Genomic DNA, 10,574 nt, shown 5'->3' with positions numbered 1-10,574 from the left:
ACTTATATAAAGTGTATATTTTACCAAGAACTGATAGAGTAAACTACAATTTTTTATTATTTTTGACATTTAAAATTTGATTCTCAAATAATTATCCACTAGTATTTCTTTCATTTTTTACGCACATTTATGCTGAAGACAAGAAAATAACTTCCAATCATTTTACGATATATATATGTGAGAAGAATTACGTTTTCTTTAAAAGAAAGACTGCTCAAAATCAAGTTTCAGAGGAAATATTCATGACGCAATAAAATTAGAATCCGAGCTAATCTAGAAAACCCCAAATGAGATTTTGCTAGTTTCGATAAGTACTTTCAGAAACTGAAGTCAAAATGGAGTGCACATTTTATGTGTTGCACTGTGTAATTATACTGAACAGAATTGGTTGATTTTATATTAATTTTTAATTTATTGTCGACCGCTCTTTTAAATATTCGTTAAGGAACTACCGTATGTAGGTTTCATCTCATTAGTTATCACTGTTCGTTGTTTTTGTAGCCGTTGCAAATCTCTTATTGGAGTAAAGCCATCAACTGACCTAACGGTAGGTCCACGAAACATGTTGTTTCAGTGCGTTTTTCATTTTAAATCCAACAAATTGTCTAACGTCTATTGTTAAAATTTTAAAACAACTTATCAAGACTAATGGCCGTTGAGCCATCAGTGAGTTAAGGGGAATAACATGCTTTTTTGGAGCGTGCCGTAATTGACTCTCTGATGGAAGCCTGGGCTATCACCTCCACGCGGTAACGGCTGGAAACTTCTGTGTATTTGTTGGTGGACGTAGTTTGTTATTTTGTTAACAAATGCTTTAATCGATAAATACGCAGAAGGCTAAGATAGACAGACTCCTAATCCAAGGCGGAACAGCATATGCCGAGGGATGCGTGGCTAAGAGGATGCTTAGTCGTGAATATGCGAACTCCGGATACCTGGTGACCTCCGGTTTTAATTAAATGCCTTCCCGCGGTACAAGGGCTCTGCGGTGGGTGACCTCCCTTCCCTAACACTCGTGGGAATCACATGGACACAAAACAAGAAAAAACAAAAACCAAACACGACGAATCTGCTGCTGGGCAATCGTCGTCGGTCAACTCGACCGAATCAGCCATCGGGCTGAATAACCCTCTTTCGGCTGCGCGCAGCGTTGTTGGACATGCGCCTAGTCAACCTTCAACAGCATCTACTTTGGCAGGTGCTGCTGATAAGAAAATCCCCGCATCAACATCCACACAGTCTAATGAAGACCGACCTTTCCTGGCTCCTAGGCCAACGTCGGAACATTTAGAATCCGGTCATGAGTCAATGGACTCCTCTGATACCGACACCCTGTGTGGAGACAACAATAGTGTTGTCTCAGAAAAATCTGGATGCACGGTCATTGGTTCAGACCTTGGTAAACTGAACCTAACATCTGGCTTCGTCAAAATGAAGTCAGCTGAGAAAAGGCGTTTCAAGCAAGCGATGGCAAGTGGTCACTCTAGAGAGAAGGCTCTGGAAATAGCAAGAAATGCCTCCACGGCGAAAAGAGTGCGCTCGGAAGAGTCAGCCAAAGAAACGCCAGGTGGCAAAAAACCCAAAACGTCTTCGCACGTGGGAAGGCCAACTTTTAGCCAAGTGGCTAGCATTGTTCGGCTGGGTATTGTCCCTTCTGATCTAGCTAAGTCACCTTTTAACAAAGAACAATTGGTTCTTATTCAAGAAACGGTTATTGACGTAATGATCGAGGTCGACGACAATAACAAGCCAGTATTTGAGGGTGCAATACACAGGAACGTTTGGTTGCTGTTTCTTTGCTCCAATAATGACACGGCCAAATGGATGCGAAGCAATTTCGATGTTATTAAGAAGAAATGTGGGTTAGAAATGATGCTCGTGGAGGAAAATGATTTTCCTAAAACGTTCATCGTGAGGGGTTTCTTCCCACAGAGTATTGAACTCTCTAACGAGAAAATTCTTGCGACCATTGGGGTCCAGAACAATCTGGCAGCCAAACACTGGAAAGTGATCCAAAGGTCGACCGAAGGTGCCTCACTTCACCTTGTCATGACGGTTGACGACGAATCGCTGAGTAAGCTAACAGAGCTGAAAGGCAAAATTGCATATCGCTTCGGCCATGTGCGCCTTATCCTCAAAAACAACAAAGCGGGGGTAAAGGCAGAGGAAAGCGTTGGGACAGCAGAGCCACTGGGCGCGCAAGAAGTACCTGCCGCAACATCCATAAGTAGTGCTGTTGGGCATACTGATGAAACGGCACCCAAAGAGGTGGAGAAACCCTCAACAAGCAAAGCGGCGTTAGAGCGACAAAACGCGATAAGGGTCGTGAAAAAGGCTACCGCTGCAGCTCGGCACACACAGGTGCCAAAGCAAGCAAAACCACGGCCGGTGGGGGGTCATAAGGACCACAAAAACAAGGGACCTCGGAGCGCAAGGCTCCAGCACCTTGTGGCAGAAAATAGCCAAAAATGAGCACATTGAAGGTGCTACAGGCGAACTTGCACCATGCCACAGGAGCATCAGCCACCATGTGCAAGAGATTCGCCGAAGAAAAAAATATCCATAGCTCTACTGCAAGAGCCGTGGGTATTTGGTGGTCAAGTTAAAGGACTATCTAGCAAGGAATGTAAATTGGTTTATTATCACTGTCCGCGTCCAAGGGCTGCGATAATGGTAGACAATAACACTAACTACTTTCCACTTTCAGAGTTTGCCAGCCAGGATCTGGCAGCTATCCAAATAGAAATCGCAACGGAAAAGGGGACACAGGAAATTGTTTGTGCGTCTGCCTACTTCCCGGGCGATTCCAACGATATACCTCCTGTAGAGGTGCAGGCGCTTATTGAGCACTGTCACTCACGGAACATACAGTTCGTGATCGGATGCGATGCAAACGCGCATCACTGTATCTGGGGCAGCTCGGATGTCAACAATAGAGGTGAGTCTCTCTTAAATTATCTGTTAAGCAAAAACGTAAACATTAGTAATAAAGGTACTAAACCTACGTTTATTAACGCTATTAGAGAGGAGGTACTAGACCTTACTCTAACAAGCCCATACATTGCTAACTTTGTGAGAAATTGGCATGTGTCTGACGAAGCCTCTTTGTCAGACCATCTACACATAAGGTTTGATCTACCAGGTAGAAGTGATCTCAGAAATGAGGTCTTCGATCCTAAAAGAACAAATTGGAAACGATATCAGGAATTACTAGAATCAAAGGTCGATTCACTGCCTATCAACATAAGTTCTGTTGGTGAACTAGATGAGGCAGCGTTTCAACTAAGTGATACAATAATTTCAGCATACCACGAAAGCAACGTAGTCAAAACACGTAATGTGACTAGAAAGGTCCCATGGTGGAATGATAAGCTTGCCAAAATGCGTAAAGAAACAAGACAACTTTTCAATCGTTGTAAACATACAAAGGTATGGGACGACTACAGGGTTGCTCTAACAAATTACAACAAAGAATTGAGAAAGTCTAAACGCGAGTCATGGAGAAGATACTGTGAAAGTATTATCGAGGCGCCAGAGGGCGCCAGGCTCCATAAAGCTTTGTGCAAGGAACACTCAAACGGTGTTACAACTTTAAAAAGACCAGATGGGTCGTATACAAAAAATCGGAAAGATACTTTGGAATATATGCTTCAAGTACACTTCCCGGGATCTATAGATACGTCATCGACAGTGAGGGATGATCAGTTAACACCAGACCAAGGGGTCGTGGCTAACAAAAAATCCTGGAGTCTGTCAGGACGTATCTTTACCCCAAACAAAGTACGGTGGGCCGTTGGGTCCTTCCAATCATTTAAAGCACCAGGGGTAGACGGTATTTTTCCAGCCCTCCTCTTACGAGGGATAGAAATACTAATAAAACCACTTGTTGCCATTTTTAGGAATAGCTTTAGTATGGAATACATACCAAACGTTTGGCGTAAGGTCAACGTGATATTTATTCCAAAAACGGGCAAGAGGTCCAGTGAACTTCCAAAGTCATATAGACCTATTAGTTTAACTTCGTTTCTCCTGAAAACAATGGAAAGATTGGTGGATCTTCACATTAGAGAAAATCTAGAAAAGAACACACCCTTGCATAAATCGCAATACGCATATAATAAAGGGAAATCTACAGAAGGAGCTCTTCACTTTCTCGTATCAAAGATAGAGAAAGCTCATTATTCTAAGGAAATCGCCTTATGCGCATTTTTAGATATCGAGGGTGCATTTGATAATACAGATTATCGCTCGATTGATAGAGCATTACAAAATAAAAACATTGACAAGCCGACCATAGGGTGGGTAAAGGCAATGCTGGGAAGCAGAGAAATCAGCTCATCTCTAGGAGATGTATCAGTCTCAGTCAAAGCATTAAAAGGATGCCCCCAAGGTGGTGTTTTGTCACCTTTATTATGGTCCTTGGTTATTGACGACCTCCTAGTCAAACTAAGTGAGTTAGGCTTGGAGGTAATTGGCTATGCTGACGATATTGCAGTGATTATTCCTGGCAAATTCGACAGAACAATATCCAGCATTATGAATCAAACATTAAATTTCATTCTAAACTGGTGTCGTGTAGAAGGACTTTCTATAAATCCCAGCAAGACTATTATTGTACCTTTCACAAACAGATATAAGTTGGACCTTGGTTCAATTACTGTCGAAGGAACAAATATAAACTATTCCAATGATGTCAAATATTTAGGAGTTGTTCTGGATAAAAGATTAAATTGGAACTCTCACCTTAAATCGGTGATAGATAAAGCCACCAGAGCCATGTGGGCATGTCGCAGTCTCCTGGGGAGAACATGGGGTATTGACTCCAAAATGATTCATTGGATGTATACAATGATGATTCGACCAATCATCACCTATGCGTCCCTTGTTTGGTGGCCCAAAACCACACAAGAAACAGCCAAGTAATTACTGGCAAGTCTTCAAAGGCAGGCCTGTTTGTCTATAACAGGTGCCATGCGAAGTTGTCCTACAACTGCAATTGAAGCGATAGTAGGATTATCCCCACTGCATATATTCATATGGAAATGTGCAGCTAGAAATGCACTAAAAATGCAAATCTTGTCAAATAAGGAATACAGTGACTTTGGTCATATGAGTATTCTAAGAAAAATACCGGATAGGGATATTAGCTGTTCAGTAACAGACTACATGATTCCGAAACGGGTCTTCAATAGAAATTATGAGATAATTATCTCAGACCGTGATGAATGGGAAATTGGAGGACCTTGGGTTAACCCAAAAAGTCTGAAATGGTTCACTGATGGTTCAAAAACAAATACTGGAGTTGGTGCCGGGATCTTTGGACCCAACACAAAAATTTCAGAACCCATGGGCAAATGGCCCAGTGTCTTCCAGGCCGAAATCCAAGCGATTTCGATCTGTGCACTGACAAATCTAAAAAGGGGTATCAAAGGGGCCCACATAACTATATATTCGGACAGCCAAGCGGCACTGAAAGCACTAATGTCTCATTCTTTGGAGTCGAGACTAGTGGAAGAATGTGTAAACAATCTTCAAGAATTAAGTACAAAAAATACGGTTGTACTTTGCTGGGTTCCAGGTCACTCTGGAATCGAGGGTAACGAAATTGCTGATGAACTGGCAAGGGCTGGATCGACATCAGACCTTATAGGACCAGAACCATATTGTGGTATCAACTGGGCGGAAGCTAAATCTAGGGTAGACCAGTGGGAACATACTCTCAGAATAGCTTACTGGGAAGATAATCTGAAACTTCGTCAAGCCAAGAGGTTGGTCAGACCTTTTACCTACAAAAAGGAACTGATTAACTTACGGAAAGTAGATATCAGGAAAATAGTAGGCTTTCTTACGGGCCACTACTATCTAAACTATCATCTTAACAGAATTCAACTTCTCAGGGACACTGAGTGTAGACTCTGTTTTGAGGATGATGAAACAACGGAGCACTTATTGTGCGAGTGCGTTGCACTGGCTAGAACCAGAATGCAAATTTTCCACCGTGATCAACTGGATCCGGAAGAAATAAAGAAAGCTCCTATTACAGATATACTAAGGTTTATACGTATAGCAGAAAAATTGTTGGAAGAACATGGCTTTCAACCAACTCCTTTCCAAAGGCAGAGAACAACTAGGCAAACTAGAACCTGATGTAGTGGTCGGGTAACTTTCGCGGATGATCAGAAGGATCATCCATATTAAATTAGGTAGCTTGACACAAAAGATCTTTTAGGTCGCAGTGTCGGTCATTGGACCACCTACTAGGATAAATTATTATTATTATTATTATTATCAAGACTAATAGTGTGATTACTTGAGACATAGTCCCAACAAGGAGAAAATCCCCAACTCCTTTAATTTGATCTTAACTCTAAATCTGCAACCGGATCTGAACTTTTGCTACTGCTGCTAAGATGCTAAAGTTTGCAAAAATGCTAAAGCTAGAACTAAAACTTTATTGGAATATGTGGTGGTTCTGTCCATCATGCCGCTAAAAAGTGCCTAACCGAAATTTTAGTTTTTTTGTGGTTGTATTTGTTGTTGTACTGCTGTACTGTTGTACTTGTACTTTGCCCTGTCAGTGTAGTGTAATCACCGGTCGTCTTCGTCTAGCTCATCTAACGGTAGGCCCAGAAAACTAGCTGTTTCGACAGGTTGGGTCCAGAGGGAGAGGGGGGAAAAGGTGGTTAGTGTCGTGCGGGGTGCCTTCACATGCTGGACTTCTATATAGTATGTCGGGGTCGATTCTGGATAAGTAGGAGTTTAACCTGCTACAGTAGGTTAGGTTAGGTTATGGTGGTAGTCGGTCCGTATGACCAACTCACTTAGACCTCACAGATCCGTTGTGATACCACTGTGCGATACGGGAACCTTGTTTATTTACTTTCATGAAACCATTTTGAGGCTCTTATGACCGCTAATATCATTTAGGGTTGCTCGGCATTCTTGTGTAACCTTTGATCTTAGTATAGCCGCATTCATTGATTTAATGGCCGCTTGGCTATCCGAGAATATATTTATAGTCGTTTTTGTTACGGCATGCATATTTAAGTATGTAGCCACTTCTTTTATGGCTAGAACCTCTGCTTGATAGACGCTGGGTACTTTTTGCCCCGGGCCCGGAGTTTTCAGAGGGGCCCGGTCTCGAGGGTAATTCCAAGAAATTTCCTGCTTGAAAAAATATAGTAAATAATATATTACTTCTACCAGAGTTCCGTTACAGACTTTTTTTGGTGTCAATAAATATAATATGGTGATACAAAAGTGTATATTATTGAGCTCTTATTAAAATGGAACATTTTATGCTACTGATTTATAAGGTAATTAATAACACAGGCCGACAAAATTTAACCAACATTCAGACCCAGAAACCAGACTATATATTTCCGAAGGTTTATGATGCGCTGAATCCAAATCTGGCCTCAGAATTGCTCTATCAGCTCTGGTTTTCGAGATATCCTAACCTAAAAGTGCAAAAAACCCCATTTTTGCCCATATTTGAGGTTATGTAGCCTTGCAGATGTTTTCTTTCACCAAAATTAAAGGATGGCATCTTTAAATACAATCCTTCTTTTTTCAAATGGCGTTTTGTTTGCTCAAATATCATTTTTTTTCGCAGAGATATCGCATTTTGAAATTTTCATGTTTCGAAATTTTCCTACACCTGAAAATCGATTAAGATAACATAGACATGATATAGTCGCTTACTAATTTTCTTGGGTTTGAGGGCCTGAAATATATGGATTAATAGTATGTAAATTTGGAGTTTGTGGGAAAGCCTGCTTGCGGTTATGTGGGTTAGCCTGCTCGCGGTATGATAGGGGTGGTTTCTAGGGGTTAGGGCTGTGTGGGTTTGTGGTTTTTGCACTTTTAGGTTAGGATATCTCGAAAACCAGAGCTGATAGAGCAATTCTGAGGCCAGATTTGGATTCAGCGCATCATAAACCTTCGGAAATATATAGTCTGGTTTCTGGGCCTGAATGTTGGTTAAATTTTGTCGGCCTAGTTCCATTAAACACGAAAGATACGATTATCGTAAAAACTCAAACTAATAAATTAATTTTAGTTATCAATCCGAATTTTGCATGGACAGAGAAGCAGATATTAGTTTAAATTATTTCGGATACTTTTCCTTGTAGACTAGTGTAATTATAGTGATGATTAGATTAAACACATTTCTCGTCATCATGGACTCAGTTATCACTGGTATTGAAAATCGGTTTACTGCAATTAAAAACATAAACAACATTTTCTCATTCCTGTGGCTATTTCCTAAAATTGAAAAAGCAGAATTTCAGACAGCAGCTCTTAATTTTGCTAAAAAATACCCTTCTGATGTGTCGGAAGGAATCTCAATTGAGATGTGTCACTTGAAGAGTGTGTACAAGGCGAATTTTACTGGAATTTCGGAATGTTGTATGCCTCCGCCCGACTTGTTGAATGCCATCACAGCTAAAAACTTGGATACTCTGTTCCCGAACATCTGCATTGCTTTGCGAATATTCTGCACCCTGCCAGTATCGGTTGCCGGCGCCGAAAGATCGTTCAGCGCTTTATCAAGAATCAAAGACTACCATCGTTCTTGTTCAACTCAGAGTCGAGTAACAGGATTGGCAACTTTGTATTTGGAATCTGAGTTAGCAAGGAAACTCGACTTCGATGATATTATAAGAACTTTTGCCTCAGCTAAAGCAAGAAAAGCAAAATTCTAAGCATCGTGGCAGTCATTTTCAAATATTTGTTGAATAAAAAATTTTAACTTTTTTCAGCTGCGGTTTTTATTTCAGATCTGCTGAAGAGTTTTCTAAAATTCATTTTAATCAATATTTCATAATTAATTCTATCAAAAATTTTATCAGTGAGTTTTTTAATGTTTAAATGTTATATCACTATAACATAATACGCATTTTGATAAATAAAAAAAAGTTTAAGGGGCCCGCATCTCAAGTTTCCCCCGGGGCCCGAATACTCTCTCCACGGCCCTGGCTGCAGTAGTCTGGTAGTCGAAGGGATAGGCTTTCGAAAATACTCCATAGCCAACTTTATCGTTGGAACCATCTGTATACAAATTTAATTCCCCCCTTCTCCATGGCCTTGTTGTCTGCCACTGCCTTCCTCACGGTATACTTGTCTTGAAGAGACTTGATTTACAAACGCAACAAAGCGTATCACAAATGGAAGAGTTTCAGAATTTCGGAAATACTCAGGAACCCAGATACCTCAAAGTTCGACTCATGTTTTCAAATCTTGCCGTTCTTTACACCTAGTCCCGATGAAATACAATTGTTTGGTGACTGAACGTCAATACTTTGTGTTCTCTGCCCGTCTTTGGAATAACTTAAACCAAAAAATTAAACGTATAAAAGAGAGCTCGCGCTTCAAACATAAATTGTTTCGTTACCTTACCGAATATTGCTGAATATATTCAAAATATTTCTCATTAATTCAATCTATTCCAATTAATCTATACTCTTATAATACGTTCACATATAAGTAGATGATCTACTTTTTCGCGCTTAACTCAAAATCCGTGATTAAAAAGCGCGATTTCCCATTCAAAATTTCTCTCCCAAAATCTGAGATTATAAAATAATCCTAGATAATAACGATATTTTTCAACATACAACCCTTTGTTTTCTGTATTTTCGATAACTATTATTACAAATGTAAGGAGAAACATCAAAATAAAAACTAAATGAAATGGATGCCGGCAAAGAAAGCAGGTCTGTAAAAATAATTCTAATAAAGTGTTTGTTAAATATTATTAATTAGGGATTCATTTTATAGAAAAAAGCGTATCTCCATAACCGTTTTGTCCTCTTATTACTTATTATAAAATGTAATATTAAATATCCCATGCGCATTGCTGCCATAATTTTTTACTACCTCAGTAAAGGTCGCATACGGATTTCTTCCAACTGTTTATTATTAGCAGCCTATTAATTGCGCAATTAAATTAGCTATTAACAAAAACACCGAAATATTCCACCAAAATAATTTCTATGAAGAAAAGCCTTTCAAAGCGGTTTTGACAGCTGATTGTAAATTTTGCTGGTAATCTGCCATATGTGAGCGGATAGATTAATTTGGTGGATTTATAGGTGATTAATGCATATGTGAACGTATTATTACTCCTATTTCTTTCTTATAATACGTTCACATATAAGCAGATGCTTTACTTTTTCGTGCCTAACTCCCAATCCGCAAATAAAAAGCGAGATTTCCCATACAAAACTTCTCTACCAAAATCTGAAATTATAAAATAATCCTACATAACTAGAGATCGGATTTTTATGCAAATTGAATATGCAAAATATATGCAAAAGAGGTGCAAATAATATGCAAAAAATATGCAAGAAATATGCAGAGTCTATATATATAATTAAAAATGAAATGTGTTTGTTGGTTTGTACCCAATAAACCTCTTTTGCATATATTTTCATATTCAATTTGCATAAAAATCCGATCTCTAATAATAACCATACTTTTTGACATACAACCCTGTGTTATGGATAATTACTATTACGAATGTAAAGTGAATCATCAAATTAAAAACTAAATGAAATGGACGTCAGTAG

Source organism: Anastrepha ludens, chromosome 3, assembly GCF_028408465.1.
Source record: "Anastrepha ludens isolate Willacy chromosome 3, idAnaLude1.1, whole genome shotgun sequence".
Classification (NCBI taxonomy): domain Eukaryota; kingdom Metazoa; phylum Arthropoda; class Insecta; order Diptera; family Tephritidae; genus Anastrepha; species Anastrepha ludens.
This window is presented reverse-complemented; position numbering follows the sequence as displayed.